Source organism: Acomys minous (assembly GCF_964271855.1).
Source record: "Acomys minous genome assembly, chromosome: 11".
Classification (NCBI taxonomy): Eukaryota; Metazoa; Chordata; class Mammalia; order Rodentia; family Muridae; genus Acomys; species Acomys minous.
In genome coordinates, this window is record NC_140492.1 from 70388443 (window position 1) to 70404233 (window position 15791).

Below are 15791 nucleotides of genomic sequence, written 5' to 3' on the forward strand. Positions count from 1 at the left end.
TCAGTGGTGACACACACCTTTAGTCCCAGCACTCAGGAGGCAGAGGCATTGGATATCTGAGTTCAAGGTGGGTAGAGTGAATTCCAGGACAGTCAGGCCTACACAGTGAGACCCTCTCTCAAAAAAAAGCAACAAACAAAAAGCTAAAACCAGTGCTTCTCAAACTATTCCACAATGTAAGAAACATAGGAACATTACCAAACTCTTTTCACAAAGCTAGATATCAAAAACAGGTAAAGGTGTTTTGGAGTATGGTCTATCCCTTTGTATCTGTTAACTGCTTGCCTCCCCAAGATTCTTACTGGAGACAGTCCTACCCCAAGTATTGTTGTTTAACCTTGCCTCCTGTTTGACTAATAAAGAAAGCCCATACTGGGGCTGGAGTGATGGCTCAGTGGTTAAGAGTACTGTCTGCTCTTCCAGGGGACCCAGGTTCAATTCCCAGCACCCACATGGCGGCTCACGACTGTCTGTAATGCAAATAAAAAAATAAATTTAAGAAAGAAAGAAAGACTAAGAAGAGACTTGATGCCCTATGAGCATATACAGGGGGAGGAGGTCCCCCTCAGTCACAGTCATAGGGGAGGGGAGTAAGGGGAAAATGGGAGGGAGAGAGGAATGGGAGGATACAAGGGATGGGATAACAATTGAGATGTACTATGAATAAATTAATAAAATATATTTTTAAAAAAAGAAAAAAGAAAGAAAGAAAGCCGACACCTGGGCAGTGCTGTGGGAAGGTCGGCACGGCGAAGGTTAGAGGGCTTGGGGAGAGAATGATCTTGGGAAAAAGAAATAAATGGGTACCGGAGGAGGAGGAGGAGAAGGAGGAAGATCACCATGGAATAGAAAGGAGCCACGTGGGCCAGGAAGAGGGACTCTGAAGTCCCACATGAAAGACACGGTCCGATGAACAACCTTAGCAAGTACTACGGGATTATGGATGGGAGGGAAATCAAATGGAAATTGGTAGGAGCAGACGGCCTGGGATGGAGGCTGAGATACAACGGAAAGTGGCTTAGGAGGCAACATCTGCCAGGCCCCTGTGAACTGAGGCTATTCTAAAATATACCAGGTGTTTGTGTCCTTATTGATTGTGAAATCGGGTAAATAATGCCTCCGTAATAATTATACGCCTTGTAAAAAATATTTATTAGGCCATAACATTAAACTAACAGCAACTCGAGGGGAAGGGGGAGGGGAAGGGTGGGGAGAGGGAGACGGAGAGCTTGGTTACAGTCAGCTTCCCTGATGAACATAGACACAAAAATTCTCAACAAAATACTTGCCAACAGAATTCAAAAACACCCTAACTCAGCGCTGTGATGGTTCCCAGTGTGCCCACTGGTGTCGCTGGAGTCCTTGTCGCCTTTGCCGGCCCTGCTTCACCCACTGCAGCTCACAGGACCTGCGCCACTTGGTGCTTCACATGCACCCACACCCCAGCATCTGCCTCCTGCCCTCTCCGGGCCGGACTGATGATGTCCTCCACCTCTGCCTCCTCAACACGAGTGTTCCTCGATGGCATCCTAGGGTCCCCACTCTGCAGGTCCTGCAGCCCGGCAAGTAGTGGAAGACGACACTGTGGTTTGTGCCTGAGCGCAGACTCCTGGTGTAGTTACCCAGGCCTAAGAGGGTGGGGCAGCCTGGCAAAGGTGCAATCAGAGCTGTTCGGAACCGCAGAGCAGCCCTGTGGGTTGAACTCCACATCTGTATTGAAGCCAGTGAGGCCCTGGTGACTGCCTTGGAGTAGACGCTGTGTGCCCCTGGCCCACAGGGACACTGACACTGACCTATGGGAACTGTTGCGAATGTGCTGGAAAGTTCATTTTTACTGAAGCCGATACCAGAAGGCAGTATAGCCCTGGGCTCCTGGTTTGAGACCCTGAGGCCTTCTCCAACCTGAGTGTCTTGCCAAGTCACCACCCCCCACCCCCAAATCCCCACCTCTATACCTCAATCCCCCATACTCCACACACCCAGCATGAGCCGTTTACCCAAGCTTCTGACATCTGGAGTGGCATACACACCCCCACCCCCCACCCCCAAAGCTGATGCTCACACTGCATTTCACAGCTACCTGCCCATCCCACCTGCCCCAGCCTAGCCCCCCATTAAACATCAGAAACAGAAAAGAAAGTAATGAAACCACACATTTTTAAAAAAGTATTCATGGGCCGGGCAGTGGTGGCACAAGCCTTTAATCTCAGCACTTGGGAGGCAGAGGTAGGCAGATCACTGTGAGTTTGAGACCAGCCTGATCTACAAAGCAAGTCCAGGATAGTCAAGGCTACACAAGGAAACCCTGTCTCAAAAAACCAAAAAAAAAAAAAAAAGTATTCACAGGACAGGACGGATGGTGGTGCATGCCTTTAATGCCAGCACTCAGGAGCCAGAGGCAAGCAGATTGAAGTGAGTTCGAGCCTGTTGTACAAAGCGAGTCCAGGACAGCCAAGGCTACATGGAGAAACTCTGTCTTGAAAAAAAACAAAACAAAAAATATTAACTACAAAGTGAGTCCAGGACAGCCAGGGCTGTTGTTACACAAAGAAAGCCTGTCTTGGAAAAATAAAAGCATTCAATATGATCACGTGAGTGGTTTATTTCTGAGATACAAGGATGGTTCAATACATGAAAACCAATAAGTGGCACCAAAGTCAAATGTTCATCTCAACAGATTTCGAAAAGACTTTTTGAGAAAATCCAATCTCGTTTCATATTTAAAACCCTGAAGACGAGCACGGTGACACAGGCCTGTAATCCCAGCACTCGGGGAGGCAGAGGCAGGTGGATCTCTGTGAGTTCAAGGCCAGCCTGGTCTACAAAGTGAGTTCAGTATAGCCAGGGCTACACAGAGAAACCCTACCCAAAATAATAATAATAATAATAATAATAATAATAATAATAATAATAATAATAATGTCCTGAAGAGGGGACTGAGGGCTGAGGGGTTAAGAGCACATGATGCTCTTAAAAAGGAGTGGAATTCGGTTGTCAGCACCAGGTGGCTTGCAATCTCGTGTAACTCCCTCTCCTGGTCTCCCTAGGACACACACACAGCCCGCACTCACACAGATACACGTCCATATGCCTAAATAACTTTTTAAAATTAAAGTACTGGAGAAAGTAGAAGAGCCCTGAGCAAAAGGAATGCTGCTCGTTGCAAGTTCTACTCCAGAGCGGAAGTCACAACAGCATGGTGCTGGTATAGACACAAACAAGTCAGCAGACTAGGTCAGAGATCGGGGACTCAGACACAAGGCCACACAACCACAGCCGCCTGGTTTTGGACAAAGATGCTAAATAAATAAATAAATAAATAAATAAATAAATAAATAAATAAATATTAAAAAAAAAAGGTGTGCTGGAGAAACTGGATGTGTAGAGCGATGAAATTAGATCCTTATCTCACGTCCTGTACAAAGATCAATTTCCTGTAGCTCAAGGCCTGCATAGACCTGAAACTACCGGAGGAAAACATTGAGATTACTTCACGACACAGGCACAGGTAAGGACCTTCTCAACAGACATCTGGCTGCCTAATCAACACATGAGGCGTCATTAAACTACAAAAGCCTTTGTACAACGAAAGAAACGGTGGCCTGAGTGAAGAGGCTCCCTACGGAATGGAGGAAAAAGTGTCTGGCAGGGGACTGGGATCCAGCTATATAAAGAATTCAAGAACGAAGCATAAAGAAAGCAGACGGCCCAATCAAAAAAAAGTGAGCTATGGAGCTAAACAGAGTTCCCAAAAGGAGAAATACAAATGCCTAGTAACATTGTTAAAGTATTCAGCCTCATTAGGTCTCAGGTAAACAAATATGAAAACTGCCCTGTGGGGTTGGTGCAGCAGTGAGAGCAGGTACTGCTCCTGCAGAGGGACCCATGTTTACTCCCTACAGTTCACATCAGCTGGCATGAACCCTCTAACGCTGGCTCCAGGGGACCCAACACCCCCGGGATACACAGGCACCCGCACTCATATGCACTTAACGAGACACTGATGCACACGCACACACATAATTAAAAGCAAAGTGAACCTTTTAAAAATATGGTCGAGTGTGCTGTGATCCTTTAATTTCTAGGACTAGAGAGCCAAAGGCAGGCAGATCTCTCTTTGAGCTCCTGGCCAGTCTGGTCTCTACATAGTGAATTCTTGGCTAGCCAGGGCTACACTGTGAAACTCTGAGTGGATGGGTGGATGGGTGGGTGGGTAGATGGATGGATGAGAAAGAGAGAGAGAGAGAGAGAGAGAGAGAGAGAGAGAGAGAGAGAGAGAGAGAGAGATGCTGGAGACAGCTGAGTGCTTGCTGTTTTTCCAAAGGATCTAAGTTTTTCAGTTCCCAGTACCTGCTATGCAGTCCACAGCCACCGGTCACTCCAGCTCCAGGGGAATCTTTCAAGGGTCTCTGCATCCTTAGCAGGCTTTGGAGAGAAAAGCCACAGAAGGCAAGAATGCCATTTGGCTCAGCGCGACCCAGTAGCCAGTGTTGGTTCAGACTTCAAGCATTCGACTCCGAGTGGTTTTAAGCACAGCACAATTTGGTGAAAACTATTCTGGTAATAAATGACACACTCTCATGTGCACAACAAAGCTTATATAAATTTCCTTGAGGAGCTAAGTAAGCGTGACTACACGGAAACTATTTGTAAAGTCCATAAAGATAGATTCTATAGAGTGACTGGGAAAAAAACAAGTTTGTGATACAGGTCTGGGGAGGCTCTGTGCCGGAAATGTCTGCAGCTACACTAGTGTAAAGGTCAAAGGCTAGAGAGCGCATTTAGTCCCAGTGTTCTGGGTGGAAAACAGGTGTAGAATTCCTTCTCTTGACGGGATAAACCTGTGTGTTTAACATCCCAGGTTCTGCCAGTGCTTGTCTCTGAGCACAGAGACTTCTGTGCCTCCCATGTCTTTCCTTTTTTAAATTGTTTTTAATGAGAAAAATTGTGACTGTAATGGAGGTCAAGGCTGAACGGCACGGCTAGTCTAGCTATTACAGGTAAGTGTGATGGAATTGTGAGACTAGCTAGCAAGGACCAAGGAGAGAGGAAAGCTAACCTCTTTCTTCTCTCTCCTCCTCGGGTCTCTCTGTCTCCCTCAGCCTGGGGAAACTTAGCCACGCCTATCCCATTTGCCCTGCCCAGGTGTGATGACTTTTTGTTCATCACACAGATTAGGCTCTTAGACAAGTTGGGTCACAGAGACAGCAAATAGTAATTAACATCAAAATACATCAGACCAACCTCCAACAACCTGGCCCTCCCCTTTGGTTAGTCTCTAGATCTTTCCACTTAACTTTCACTTTAGGCTGTGCCTCATTTAGGGGAAAATGCTTTGGGGGCAGCATAGCGTGTGGGGATTTAGGTAGATGTATATACCCCCTTCTGATTTTTAAAATTGGCCATTTTAAAGATTCCAGTGGCATGATTGATATTTTATAAATTGCAAAATTCCTTAAGCTGTTGCTAATATAAACGTGATTATTACTAGTTTTTCATTGTAATGGGAATCCTAGGAGAAAAACGGTGTATAATACGTGATTTGTGGCATCCGAGGCTATTTCACTCCTGTGAGAAGAAGCAAGAATCATATGTTTTAAAGTATCATCTGTTACAGGGACATATTTTAAATGTCCAAATGAGTAATATTTGCCAAGTGGCATTAGATTTTAACCCTGGAGGATTTATTCCGCCAGCAGAGGGCAGTGGGGTGAAAGAAGAATTCGAAGGGCAGGCTCGAAAGATTTGTTGTGCCTTCTCATGAGGTACCTGTAAGAGCCTGCATTTTGTTGAAGAAGTTCATGAGATCTTTGAGCCACCTGAAAATAAATAAATAAATAAATAAATAAATAAATAAATAAATAAAAGCACGGGGGTTGGAGGAGGCCAGTACATTACCTTGAGCATTTACAGATGTTAACAGACCTGGAAAATTAGAATGAATTATGAAAAAAATGTGGTTGACTTATAGACGTCTGAAGAGAGAGAAATAATTGTGAAATAACATTAACAGTGGGGTTGGGCTTAGGTCTTGCAGTTTCAGCTGGGCATGATGGCGCACACCTTTAAGCACTTGGGATGCAGAGGCAAGCAGATCTCTGTGAGTTTGAGGCCAGGGTCTATTATTACAAAGAGAAATCCTGACTCATGGTATTGGGGGCAGAGGAGGATGCTACAGTTTCTAAAAGTGAAATCGCTTGAACACAATATGCAGAGTCAGTTAAAATGCCCAATGGTTGGGGAACATCTAATAAAAACTGGTAGATTACCACAAGTTCAGACTGTTATGTTGCACAAGCCGGGATGGGCACAACTTGTGTGAATGTGTGTCTGTGTCTGTGTGTGTGTGTCTGTGTGTGTCTGTGTGTGTGTCTTTCTGTGTGTCTGTGCGTGTCTGTGTGTATCTGTATGTGTGTCTGTGTGTGTGTCTGAGTGTGTGTGATTTGTAATTTGTATATCAAACATAAGCTCTTTGTCCTCTTGAACAGCCATTTGTAAAGGCACTAAAAGCATTCTCCATAAGGTTTTTAGATGTAATTTTATTTATTTTATTTTTTTTTTTTTTGTTTTTTTCGAGACAGGGTTTCTCTGTGTAGCCTTGACTGTCCTGGACTCACTTTGTAGTCCAGGCTGGCCTCGAACTCACAGCGATCCGCCTGCCTCTGCCTCCCGAGTGCTGGGATTAAAGGCGTGCGCCACCACGCCCGGCTAGATGTAATTTTAGTTAATACCCATGAGGTGTCTTTTAAAAATCATAAAAGGAAACCTTTAGGATAATGATTATCTACAGATGCCAAGGAACATACCAATGCTACCAGCCAGTGACTGTCAGTGTAGTACGAATAATCTGCATTTTATTAAATGGTTCGATGGCTTCTGCAAGCTCCTTAGCAGTAAGTTGTCTAAGATGTGTCCGGCCCATCCTTATCAAGTCGATGATTTCTTGTAAATAAGGAGTTACAGATCGATATAGACAATTCTGACATGTGTAAATTTCTATAATAGCACTTCCTTGTTGATCTATAATCCTGTGGGTGACGAGGAGGAGCAGTAAGTAACCAATAAGGAAGTAGAGGATTAATCCTGTGAGCGACCATTTTAGCAGCAGCGTTAGTCACAAACCTACTAACGCTCTGCTGTGGGCACTGTGCTTCTTACGGAGTTTAACCAAGAGTCTCCAGCAAGTAAATTAAAGATCGGCGCCAAATCTTTAGCAGCAGGAGGCAGATAAGGACGTACCCAGTTGACCATAGTGCAACTTTATTCTTGTAAATAATAGAGGGTGCACTGTTTGAAAAGGCTTAAGCTGAGAGGATGGTGGCACATTTGTTGTTGAGTAATAATAGGTCCTAAATCATTAGGAGAGGAGAATGTCGTTGATATGATTGAATGTCCAATACCTCTGGACATTTAAACAGCGGTGGCTTACGTGTTTTACATACATTCTATTGACATGTGGTGGTGCTGTTTTCATCCCTTATGGTAAAACTTCCCACAGATACCAGGTCGTTGGATGTAGATTGTTTAAAGTAGGAACAGGGAATGCAAATTGTTCCTTACCATCAGGATGTAAAAGAAGAGAGAAAAAGCAGTGTTAAAGGTCAAGTGTAAAGGGTGGTGTTCTTCAGGGATCATAGTGGGATCAGGGAGCCCTGGCTGGAGGGCCCCAGCTGTGTTCACAGTAGCATTTATGCCCCAGAGACCATGGAACAGTCGATATGGCCATTTTATGAATTACAAAATACCCTTTGCTTTTTTATGAATTACAAAACTAAAGGAATTCAAAGAATTAGCTGAAGATTCTTTATGTCCCAGTTTCAATTATTCCTATACTGGTTGAGCCTATTTTAGTTTTTCTCCATGAAGGGGCCACTGGTCAGTCCATATTGGATCAGCTCTAATGCACAAGAAAACAGAAAAATAATGAGGGGTCTCTGGAGTAGCCGAGTCCTGGCACAGAGGCATAAGGGCTCCACTGACACAGCAGCCAGGACAGTCCAGCTCAATGCTGGGCCAAACCCAGGCAATGGACGGCAGATTCAGGTCCACTTGGCTGGACCCTCCAGGGCCCTCCAGGACAGAAGGCTCTGAGTTCCCATCAGGGGAGCAGCGAGTGATGTCAGGACCACTGGAAAGTCAGAGCAGTGGGGTAGTCCTCCCACCCTACCAAGTATGTGTGTACGTGAGCGTGTGTGTGTGTGTGTGTGTGTGTGTGTGTGTGTGTGTGTGTGTGCGCGCGCGCGCGCGCGTGTGTATGTGCCTGCACACACATATGTTTTATGGTCCTCCTGAAAGGGTCGAAACAATACTGCAGTCCAGACTACAAAATAATTCAAAGAGAGTTTATCTCACTTCTCATTGGCTCTTTTTACAATAGCTCCTATGGGTTTCCAATTATCAATATCAACAGTTCCTTGTTCAGGAAACCGAAGACTGAATGGTACAAGCAATTGTGCAAAGTTGCAGAGCTGAATATTTTTGCTCCCCTTGGATCTTAACAGACTCGTCAATAAGTGTATAACACGCTTTGCCTAGGAGAACTGAGGACTTGGGTTATTTCACTCTCCCCCCTTATGTCGCAACCCCTTGGTGAGTGAGGGGACCCACACTCATGGTATAAATAGAGAAAGACTTTGATATTCCGTCTCAGCCTGCTCAGTCAGAATGGTTGTTATAAAAAAAAAAAGTGACAGCAAATGCTGTCAAGGATGTGGAGGAGGATGAACATTGTTGGTGAAAGGTGCATGTTGGTGCAGCCACTGTGGATCTCAGTGGGGCACTTTCTTAAAATGCTAAAAAATAGAATTTCCATGAAACCTAGCTAAATTGCTCCTGGGCATTTATCCAAAGGTCTCTACACCCTCCCACAGAGGCACCTGCACATTCATGCTCACAACTGGGGCACAACTTCAGCCCAGATAATGAAAATGTACATACCCAGGTAGAGCTGCATTCATTTCATCTCCTTTTCCTTTTTCTTTCTTTTCTTTTTTTTGGGGGGGGGGGAGGAGGGGGTGTGGGGGCAGGGTTGGTTTTTCAAGACAAGGTCTCTCTGTATAGTCCTGGCTGTCCTGGAACTCACTCTGTAGACCAGGCTGGCCTCGTACTCACAGAGATCCGCCTGCCTCTGCCTCCCGAGTGCTGAGGTTAAAAGCGTGCGCCACCCTGCTGGCTAAGAAAGTGAAATTTACAAGAGAATGACTAGAATTGGGAAAGCGACTCTGGCTGAGGTCAGCCAGGCCCAGAAAGACAAACATTGCCTGTTCTTTTTCTTTTTTAACTAATTTATTTTTATTTCGTGTGCATTGATGTTTTGCCTGCATGTATGTCTGTGTGAGGGTGTCAGATCTTGGAGTTACAGAGAGTTGTGAGCTGCCATGTGGGTGCTGGGAATTGAACCCAGGTCCTTTGGAAGCGCAGTCAGTGCTCTTAACCGCTGAGCTACCTCTGCAGTCCCACATTGCATGTTCTTTCTCATATGTGGATCTCTGCTTGAACTGTCTAGATTTGTGTGTTTAATCTGGACTGTCTGCAGCGGTCAGGAAGCTAGAAAGGTCATATGAAGGGAAGAGGGAAAGAGGTCTTAAGTAAGGAGGGAAGAGTAGAACACACGTGACATAAAAGTAGAGGTGAGGTAGCTGGGTGTGGTGGCGCACGTCTTTAATCCCAGCACTCAGGAGGCAGAGGCAGGCGGATCGCTGTGAGTTCGAGGCCAGCCTGGTATACATAGTCAGTTCCAGGACAGGCAAGGCTACATAGTGAGACCCTGTCCCCCAAATTTTTTCTTTTCTTTTTTTTAAATACTATATTTAAATATTTTTATTTAATTCATGTGTGTTAGTGTGAGGGTGTCAGATCTTGGAGGTACAGACAGTTGTGAGCTGCCATATGGGTGGTAGGAATTGAACCCGGGTTCTTTCAAAGAGCAGGCAGTGCTCTTAACCACTGAGCCATCTCTCCAGCCCCTGTCTCCCAATTTTTAATTAATTGTGAGAGGCAGTGGTGGTGCATGTTTTTATTCCCAGCACTAGGGAGGCAGGGGCAAGCAGATCTTTGCAAGTTCGAGGCCAGCCTGGTCTACAGAGTGAGTTCTAGGACAGCCAAGGCTACACAGAGACACCGTATCTCAAAAAAAAAAAATCAATTAATTAATTAAGATTAAATAAAAAGGGAGTTTGAACAGAGGTGTTCTGCACCAATGAACAATTGCTTCCCCTAGAAGACATGGGTTATAAGGTGAAAACTCGGTACCAGGCATTGGACACCTTCTTTTCAGTTATTGGTAAGAAAGCTCCCTGATTGACCAAAACAACACAGGTTATATTGTTACTTTCGTAGTGTGGGAAGGTGACTTGCGGGTGGCTGGGAGAGACGAGCCACTAACCAGCTCACAGGTCGATTCTACAAGCTGCAAAATTGGATCTTCAGGCAAGCTGTGCCTACTGGTCCATAGTGGCGTGATCTGACTTGAGGTCTGTTCCACAGGAGAAAATTCGTGCCTGATACTATAACCATGGTCAAAGTGCAGAGAAGAGTTTCTAGTAGTCAGCCCTAGATGCACCCCCTCCAAAGTTCAGGAGACACAGAGGAAGAGGAGGTGGAAAGAGTGTAAAACCTGTAGGGTGGTGAGAAGCGTTGGGAAATGCTGTCTCCGGGTCATGCCATGGCCGTCACACTCAAGAATTCATACAAGCTATGGTTACCTGTACAAGACCAACAAGAAGGCAGTCAACATTCTAACACACACACATGAGAAGGGGCACATGAGGCTCCTTCAGGAATGAGGGTGTGGCCGCTGGTGGGTCGCCCATGTTCTGGGGACGGTCCAATTTAAGTTACTGGTCAGAAAGGTCCTCAATTCATCAAAACAACACAGGTTATTGCTTCTTCTCTTGGTTGCCAGCTATGACTGATGGGAAAGCCCTATTGCTATGACTGATGGGAAAGCCCTATTGCTAAACACACAATGCACTTTGGTTGCAGAACATACAGAAACCAACTAGAACTGTCACGGAAGCTGCCTCCATCCTAGCTACTTTTATAGTGCGGGAAGGTGATGTGCAAATGCAGGCAGCACTCATTGGAGCCAGTGAATTACAAAGGAGGAGGAGAAGGAGGAGGAGGAAGATAAAAATGGAAAGAGAAAGTATTGGAGAAGGGTGTTCTGGGAAAAAAGGAGGGAGAATTTGTGGTGGATATGATTAAGATACATTATATATGCATGAAACTATCAAAGAATAGTGGTAAAATATTCTCTTAAAAGAACAGAAGTAAGGCCAGGTGGTGATGGCGCACGCCTTTAATCCCAGCACTTGGGAGGCAGAGGCAGGGTGGGGATCGCTGTCTCGTCTACAAAGCGAATCCAGGACAGCCAAGGCTTACACAGAGAAACCTTGTCTCAAAAAAAAACCAAAACAAACAAACAAGCAAACAAACAAAAAACAAAAAACCCAGCAGTCAAACAAATAATTGATATGGCAGGATATAGGGCCTCTTAACTGTTTTCCATAATAGATCGATGCATTGACTTTGTAATCATCAAGGCTAAAACACTACTCCACAAAAATATGTAATAAAAATGATAGAAGCATGTTTAGGGCTACTTTCAGAAATCGTTGGAAATTCTGTTCTAACATCCTAGCTGGGTGTGGTGGCGTATGTCTTTAAACCTCAGCACATGAAAGTGGATCTCCGAGTTCGGGGCTAGCCTGGTCTACAGAGTGAGTTCCAGGACAGCCAAGGCCACACAGAAAAAAACTTTGTCTTGAAAAACAAATTTTTTCTTCATAGGTGAGGACCGAACCCAGGGCCTTGTGCTTGCTAGGCAAGTGCTCTACCACTGAGCTAAATTCCCAACTCTACAATTTTTAAAAAGCCCACCTCTTTAAGATTTCCCCTACTCAGAAGCTTTTCTATTGTTTGCTTTCATGTCTGTTGTGTTTTATTTCTGTTCCAGAGAAAGATACATTGTCTCCCTCCCAGCTCCACTAAGCTGGTTTGAAATCTCACTTCCCGAGTCGGAGTTCCTTCCCGGAGTCCCTAACGTCCCCATGTAGCTGAGAAGTTGGACCTGAGAGTGGTTGGACCCCTGAGATCCTAAAGGACAGGCAGAGAGGGACCCGAGCTCAGAAGCTGAACACCTCAACCTTACCCCACCCGCTGCCATGCACCCTACAGCCTTCCCTTCCTGCTTCCTGCAGTGGCTGCTGTGATGTGGCGCTAGCAGCCGCTATCGGAGGAGCCCCAGAACACAATGGCAGCATGGACTTTGCAGATCTCCCAGCTCTATTTGGGGCCGCCCTGCGTGAAGAAGGGCTCCAAGGGTGCCTTGTGGAGGACCACCCAGAAAATGCCTGCAGTCCCATTGCCGGACCACCCGCAGCCCCAGTCAGTGGGTCAGTCTTTAGTGCATTGCGGCTTTGACCTCAGGGTCCTAAATGCTTAGAGCCAGGTATGGTGCAGGTGTGGTGCACAGTGTGAACTTCTGACCATGGTGCGGAACAGCGGCAGATTTCAGTCTTATCGGTATTTCTTGGAGAGAGAGGCACAGAGTACCTCAGAGCCCTTTTTGTCTATGAGAAGAGGGCTTGGGTGCTTCTGGTTCCAGACAATAGCCTCAGGACTGCTGGTTTTGGCCGTGGGAGCAGTTCGTTGTATCCAGCACCGGACACAGCTCCAGCGGAATCGACTTAACCAAAGAGCAACTGAAACAGATTCCTATGCTATCAAAAAGATCACCATGATGTCTATGCAGTCCGTCTGGATGAATATGAGCACGAGGGCAAGCTAAGAGTACCTCCGTTGGCACACGCTTATCACAGTTTCTGTGCGAACCCCTGGCTCCCTCGGACCCGGAAGATCTGCCCTATCTGCAAACAGATTGTCCATCGGGGTCCTGGGGATGAGAAACAGGAGGAAGAAATGCAAAGGCACGAGGAAGGTGATAAAGAGGAGCCAAGGGACCAGCCCGCTTCAGAATGCACCCCACTCTTGGGGTCCAGCCTCCTTTGCATCCCTAGCCCCAGCTCCCCGAGTCTTTCCTAGCCCCTCCACAGAGCCTCCACCCTCTCCTTAATCTGCCGCCCTGGCCTGATTCTCCTAAATCTGGCACCTCTGTTGACTTATTTGCACAAACTCTTTCTCCATCTAATAAGCTGAAGGATAGGGGACATTGCCATTGTCATTGAAGGGGCTGAGAGCCATAAGGACATGGTCTTCACTTCTTGGGTTAATAAAATAGTTTTTTGAACATATTGGCCTTGGAAAAATAAAAAATAAAATAAAATAGTTTTTTGTTTGTTTTGTGGCTGGGGGAAAAAAAATCAAACCCAACATTCTAATCCAATCCAAAGAGAAACTAAAAAAAAAAAAAAAAAAAAGACAAAATAACTAGGGGTTGGGGATTTCTTTAGCTCAGTGGTAGAGCACTTGCCTAGAAAGCGCAAGGCCCTGGGTTCGGTCCTCAGCTCTGGGGGAAAAAAAAAAGGGACAAAATAACCAAAGAAAAACTAATTTATTACTCACATTCTAAAAATTGATAAGAAAATATTTAAATTTTTGTTTTTCATAATTAAACCATTGTGTGTCTATAAAATTAGAACGCTAAATATACACTGGATGGTGATGGCTCACACCTTTAATCCCAGCACTTGGGAGGCAGAGGCAGGCAGATCTCTGAGTTCGAGGCCAGCCTGGTCTATAGAGTGAGTTCCAGGACAGCCAGGGCTACACAGAGAAACCCTGTTTTGAAAAACAAACAAATAAAAACAGAACAAGCCCCTCAAATTCATAACGCAATGGTGTAGAATCTGAGTGGAAATGTTTCAAATACTGTTCGCAGTATGTTCACTTGTATGACGACACGCACAGTGCAAAACGCACAGACAGGATGCACAGGACGTATTCACAACAAGGCTGCAGTGACACTGTGATGCTGTGCAGGGAAGCCAGACACACCTCTGGTTCACTGTGCATTTGACGTCACCACAGTCAGAAACCTTTGGCCATTGCCAAGCGTTTTTAAACTTCCATTCAGTTATGTAACCCTTAATGGGACTGTGGTCCACAGATGAAAAGACTGCATCCTCCATTCTCTGTATCTGGCAGGATCACTCAGGTCTGTGACGAAATAACTTAGCATCATGGAAAGCACCGTGAACTAAACAAGTCCCTGTGGCTCCTTCCTCAGGGCAGGATGGATCCCGGGCACTGGTGCTGTGGCCCCTCCGACAGGCTGGAATCTGTGGCTGTGAGGCAGATCTGCATTTACATCCTCTGCTGGCCACTTACCAAAGCTGCCTTTGCACACCTTACCTCAACTCTTCTTCTATAAAGTAGAAATGATAGTACCCACCCAAGATACAACAGGCAAAATTAAGAATGCATTCCAGGGTACAGAGAGGTTTTATCAGCCAGGCAGTGGTGGCGCACGCCTGTTATCCCAGCACTCTGGGAGGCAGAGGCAAGCAGATCTCTGAGTTCAAGGCCAGCCTGGTCTACAAGTTGATCCAGGACCGCCAAAACTACACAGAGAAACCCTGTCTCAAAAAACAAAAGTAAAAACAAAAGAGAGAGGCTTTATCATCCACACTCCTGAGTTCCTTCTCAGGGGGTTGGGTTTATGTTTAGAGATGTACTCCGTGTCCTTTGATATGATCCCATGTGAGAAAAGCAGAGCACCACTTGGAACATGTCTTTAAAAACTTAAACCAGAAAACAGACAAACAAATTTAAACCAAAGCCAGGCGTGGCGGCACACGCCTTTAATTCCAGCACTTGGGAGGCAGAGGCAGGCGGATCATTGTGAATTTGAGGCAAGCATGGTCTACAAAGTGAGTCCAGGACAGTCAGGGCTACACTGAGAAACCCTATCTCAAAAAAACAAAAACAAACAAACAAAAAAAACCTTAAACCAGAACCTACACAAGACTGTTTAACTTTCAACAAAAAATATGGAGGTTGGAGAGATATGTTAAATGACACTGAGTTGGCAACAAAAATTTAGACTGCAGGGGCTGGAGAGATGGCTCAGAGCATCAGGGCACTGACTGCTCCTCCAGAGGTCCTGAGTTCAATTCCCAGCAACCACATGGTGGCTCACAACCATCTATAATGTTATCTGATGACTTCTTCTGTCTTACAGGTGTATGTGCAGGTAGAGCACTGTATACATAATAATAAATAAATCTTAAAATTTTTAGACTGCAGATCATACTCAAGAGACAATTCGGGTTCCCAAAAATACAAAGGCATGAAATGAAGATGGAAGGTGCTATAACAGAATAAAATTATCTCAGACATATAATAACACTTTGCTGCAGAGATGGCTCAGCGATTAAGCGCACCTCTGCTGTTCTCACAGAGGACCAGGGTTAGATCCCAGAGCCCACATCAGGTGACTTAGAACCATCTGTAACTCCATTTCCAGGAGTTCTGCCTCCCTCTTCTGGCTTCTGTAAACACTGCATGCACACAGAGCGCATGCGTTCAGGCTCACACATAGTCACATAAAAAGATTTTAAATAACAAATCCCAGCCAGTAGGTGGGTGGTGATGCACGTCATTAATCCCAGCACCTGGGAGGCAGAGGCAGGAGGATCGCTGTGAATTTGAGGACAGCCTGGTCTACAAAGTGAGTCCAGGACAGTGAAGGCTACACAGAGAAACCCTGTCTTGAAAGCCAAAAGCAAGAAAACAAAAAACAAAACCAAAAACAAAAAATCCCTTTCAAAGAAAACTATAATACAAAATGCACTTTAACAGCCAAGCTGAGCATGGAGCTGCCGCATTGC

General features: G+C 45.5%; 1 pseudogene across 1 annotated transcript; it reads left to right on the plus strand.

Moving 5' to 3' along the window:
• Positions 1 to 12252: 12252 nt before the first annotated feature.
• On the plus strand, positions 12253 to 13268 carry LOC311609007 (E3 ubiquitin-protein ligase RNF167-like; annotated as a pseudogene). Its single transcript has one exon. The product of its transcript is annotated as an E3 ubiquitin-protein ligase RNF167-like (transcript).
• Positions 13269 to 15791: the final 2523 nt, after the last annotated feature.